The following is a 5,049-nucleotide window of genomic DNA, read 5'->3' as shown; positions in this document are numbered from 1 at the left end:
GCCAAGTTCCGGTAACTGTTAAAAGAGAGGTTGAGCTGATTGGGGGCCATCGGGCTGAAGTCAAGCCGACTGAAAGAGTTGATGATGATGAAGTGGAACTAAATACAGATATCATGTCAGAACAGGAGAAAGACCAATATTTGAAGCCAATGATTGATTTCCTAAAAGTAAGTGTTTGCGCCCTGCTTGGGAGAAGGTGTCTAGCTTAAGCCCTGTGACAAAGCACTATTGGGTGCAATGGGTCCAGTTAAAGCTTGCAGATGGTATTATTGTACGGAGATTGGAAACTACCGATGGGAAAGTGACGACCTGGCAAACAGTTATACCAAGGAAGTTATGGGAAGCTGTGCTGCGTCGATCACATGATACTGTAACAGGAGGACATCTCGGAATTAGGAAGACATTGAGTCATCTACGACAAAGATTTTATTGGTTAGGTATGAGGCGAGAAGTGGAAGAATGGTGCCAGACATGCAGTACATGTAGTGCTAAAAGGGGACCGAAGCATAAGGGCTGCCCACCTTATGAAGAGTTGCCTGAGAATATGTCAGAGTTTGTGGAAGTGTTATCAGAAAGGATGGATGATATCCACCATCAAGTGCATTTAAACTTGAAAACGTCTGCTGATTCGATGAAGTTAACTTATGATAAGAGATCTACTGAAGTCTGCTTTGCACCTGGAGACAAGGTATGGTTGTATGATCCCAGGAAGACAAAAGGGAAGTCTCAAAAGTTGTCTTCTCAATGGGAAGGCCCCCTATGACATAGTGGATCGTCTCTCAGACGTGACTTTCCGGGTAAAATGTGGTCGGCGAGGTAAGCCAAAAGTGGTGCATGCCAACAGGCTTTGGCATTATCACGGTCCAGGACATTTCAGTTGGGACGAAGTGAACAACAGAACAAATGACACTGCTGAAGACGTGCCACCGTCAAAGAAGAAACTCTACTCAGTTTTGAGAAGGGAAACGGTGAAGCCCTTGATGAAATTACTACCATTGATGTGACTGTTACCGATGATAGGAAATTTACTGATGAAGCAGATGAACCCCACATGAAGCAGAAGCCAAAGAGACGGAGACCAGTACGGAAGAAGATACGTCCCGTAAAATTAAGAGACTTTGTTGGATTGTAATTTTGTGTTTGTAATTCTGTACAGTTAATTAAGTTATTGTTAATTGTTATTGGTTTATTATATGTGGTTATTGTTCGGGACGAACAATACTAAGGAGGAGGCAGTGTTGCGTCATCCAGGTCACGTAACTGGTGTGGCGCCACCTATTTTCTAGCACTATCCTGTACCTTGGCGGATGCTCTGGTATTTGCTGGATATGGGGTGGCGTGGTATATAAAAGAGGGTGGCCACGTGACGGGGAATAATGTGTGTGTAGATAGTGAATAATTGAACTGCAGTCAGAAGTATTGTTGACGTTCGTTGATATAGCGTTTGTTTTAGCGCGATTGTTGAAAATAAGTGTATCGTAAAGTTATATTCAGAAAGAATAAACCAGTTTTATTTAGTAAGGACTTGTGTCGCTAAAGTTTCGTCAAAAACGAAGTTACGGAAAGTTAATTAACAAACGGAGACGTAACAATATATACAACCCCCAACTTTTATTGCGGCTTAACTCACGTGTTAAAGAAAAAATAAAAGAATTCTTCATGATACTGTAAATTTATCTTCTTAGTGAAACCTAGTTTTAGTTATTTCACTAATGTTATTATTCTGTAGTGAGAACAAAATATTTTGGATGAAATGCTAATGGTCTTCACATTAGAACAGTGGCTTTCAAAATCACCCTTTCAGTAAGATCAAATATCATTCTCCATAGTGTGATTCACTTTTGAATGTCAATACAACAATATCAGATTATTTAATTATGAAAAATATTTTATTTTACATGAAAAATCATGTTACTGTTGAATTACAAGACGTAAAAACGTGTATATAACTTGGTACTAGCAGGGGTTGTTGTATGTCTTCAATGTGTTGTTGTATCTAGCATGGATCTGGCAGGGGTTGTTTGTAAGTTTTTAATGTGTTGTTGTATGTAACTTGGTTCTACAGGGTTTATTGTAAGTCTTTAATGTGTTGTTCTATCTAACATGGTACTGGCAGGTTTTTGTAAGTTTTAATGTCTTGTTTTATATAACCTGGTACTGCTGGGGGTTGTTGTAAATCTTTAACTTGTTGTTGTATTTAACCTCGTATTGTCAAGGGTTGTTGTAAGTCTTTAATGAATTGTTGTGTCTATCATGGAACAAGCAGGGTTTTCAAAAGTCTTTACAGTGTTGTTGTATCTAACCTGGTACTGGCTGTTTGTTTGTAAGTTTTTAGTGTGTTCTTGTATCTGACCTGGTACAGGCAGGGATTTTTATTAGTCTTCAATGATAGGTGTTGTTCATAGGTCTTTAATGCGTTTTTTGTATCTAACATGGTACTCGTATGGGTTCTTGTAATGAGTTGCTGTATCTAACGTCTTTCTGGAAGGGGTTGTTCGTAAATCTTAAATGTATTATTGTATCTAGCTTCGTACAGGCACGTGTTGTAATTCCTCAATGGGTTGTTGTATCTTACCTTGTACTGGCAGGGAGGTTCGTAAGTGTATAATGTGTTTTTGTATCAATACAGGAACTGGTGGGGTTGTTGTAAGTCTTTAATGTGTTGTTTTATGTAACCTGGTACTGGCTGGGGAGGTTCGTAAGTCTATAATGTGTTGTTGTATGTAAACTGTTTCTACAATTATTGTTCACAATTCTTTAATGGGTTGTTGTATCTAATCCGGTAATGGCATGAGTTGTTGTAAGTCTTCATTTTGTGTTTGTTGTATCTAACCTGTTACTGGCAGGGTAGGTTTGTAATTGAATAATGTGCTTTTGTATCAATCCAGGAACTGGTGGCGTTGTTCTTAAGTCTTTATTGTGATGTTGTATCACACCTAGTTCTAGAAGGGTTTATTCGGAATTCTTTAATATGTTGTTGTATCTAATCTGATTCTGCCAGGGGTTGTTCGTAAATCACAAATTTGTTGTTCTCTCTAACCTGGTACTCACAGTGTTTTAAGGCTATAATGTATTGTTGCATCTATCCTGGAACTGTTAGGGGTTGTTCTAAGTCTTTAATGATTTTTGAATCTAACCTGTTACTTGTAGGGGATGTTGTAAGTCATACATGTGTTGTTGTATTTAACGTTATTCTGGCAGGGGTTGTCGTTTAGTCTTCAATGTGTTGTTGTATATAACCTGGTAATGGCACCACGTTAGATACAACAACACATTAAAGAATTATGAATAACTCCGGCCAAAGTTACAACTACACATTAAAGACTTACAACATCCCCAACAAGTTCCAGGATAGATACAATAGTGCATTAGAAATTGAAAAAAAACCGGGTAGATTCAAAAACACATTAAACTCTTACAAAAAACCACTGTCATTAACAGGATAGATACAACTACATTTTATAGTCTTACAACAACCCCTGTCAGTTCCAGGATAGATACAACAAAAACTTGAAGACTTCCAACAACCCCTCCCAGTATGGTACTGGCAGGGTTTGTTCGTAAGTCATGAATGTAATGTTGTATCTAACTTAGTAATGGCAGTGGTTGTTGTAAGTCTCACATGGTTATTGTATCTAACCTGGTTCTGGCAGGTGATGTTCTTTAGTCTTTAATGTGTTGTTGTATCTAACCTTGTACTGGCAAGGGTTGTTGTAAGTCGTCAATGTGTTGTTGTATTAACCTAGTTCTGGCAGGTGTTGTTCGTAACTATTTAATATGTTTTTCTAAGTAACGTTGTTCTGGGAGAGGTTGTTCTTTAATCTTAAATGTGTTCGATAGAATAAGATATTAAAAACTTAAAAAGAACATCTGGCAAAACCAGGTTAGCTACAGTAATTCCGACCAGTACCTTGTTAGATACAACAACATATTATAGAGTTACGAACTTCTCATGGTAGTACCAGGTTAGACACAATAACGCATTAATGACTTACGAACAACCACTACTAGTACCAGGTAAGATAGAGAACACATTCAAGACTAAAGAAAAACACCTGCCAGTACCAGCTTAGATACAACATTATATTCAATTTTTACAAATACTCCTGATAGTACCAGGTTAGATAAAATAATACATTAAAAACTTTCAATGACACATGCCAGTACCAGGCTAGATAGCACACCAATTTAAAGACTTCCAACAAACACTGGCATTACCAGGTTAAAATACAACAACGCATGTAAGATTGACAACAACCCCTGTTACTACCAGGTTAGATACAAAAACACATTAAAGACTTACGAACAATCACTGTCAGTACCCATTTAATTCCGAACAACCACTTTTAGAACTAAGTGTGATACAGCAACACAATAAAGACTTAAGAACGATACAGAAACAATTTAATGAATTACGAACAATTACTGTCAGTACCAGGCTAGATATAACACACTAAAATTACAAAAAACCTGCTAGTACCAGATTACATGAAACAACACATTAAAGTTACCTGGTACTGGCAGGGTTTGTTCGCAAGTCTTTAATGAGTTTTGTATATAATCTGTTACTGGCAGGGGTTCTTGTAAGTCTTTATTGTTTCATTGTATCTAACCTGGTAGTGTCAGGGGTTGTGTGTAAGTCTTGAGTGTAATGTTAAATCTAACCTTGTTCTGACATGGGTTGTTCCTAAATATTTAATGTGTTATTGTATCTAATCTGGTAATGATAGGGGTTGTTGTAAGGCTTAATGTATTTTTTAATCTAACCTGGTATTGGCATGGCAGGTTCGTAAGTCTTTACATTGTTGTGGTATCTAACTTGTTACTGGCATCACCTAGGGTAAGTCTTTAACGTTTTTTTTGTATCTTACATGGTACACTTGGAGGTAGTTTTAACTCTATAATGTGTTGTTGTATCCAGCCTAATACTGGCAGGTGTCGTTCTTAAGTCTTTAATGTGTTGTTGTATCTAATGTGGTACTAGAATGAGTTCTTTTAAGTCTTTAATCTGTTGTTGTATCTAACCTGGTATAGCAAGTGGTTGCTAGA

The 5,049-nt window shown here is 37.4% G+C and overlaps 1 long non-coding RNA gene across 1 annotated transcript in view; it reads left to right on the top strand.

Moving 5' to 3' along the window:
* The window catches only part of LOC111083690, a 1,655-nt gene extending 1,166 nt beyond the window's left edge, over positions 1 to 489 (top strand). The window contains exon 2 of the long non-coding RNA XR_002609189.1: positions 438 to 489. This is a non-coding gene — a long non-coding RNA (uncharacterized LOC111083690). The remainder of the gene's footprint in view (positions 1 to 437) is intronic.
* Positions 490 to 5,049: the final 4,560 nt, after the last annotated feature.

This window comes from Limulus polyphemus, unplaced genomic scaffold (assembly GCF_000517525.1).
Source record: "Limulus polyphemus unplaced genomic scaffold, Limulus_polyphemus-2.1.2 Scaffold10681, whole genome shotgun sequence".
Classification (NCBI taxonomy): domain Eukaryota; kingdom Metazoa; phylum Arthropoda; class Merostomata; order Xiphosura; family Limulidae; genus Limulus; species Limulus polyphemus.
Note: the sequence above shows the minus strand (reverse complement) of the source record. Positions and strands in the feature narration are given on the sequence as shown.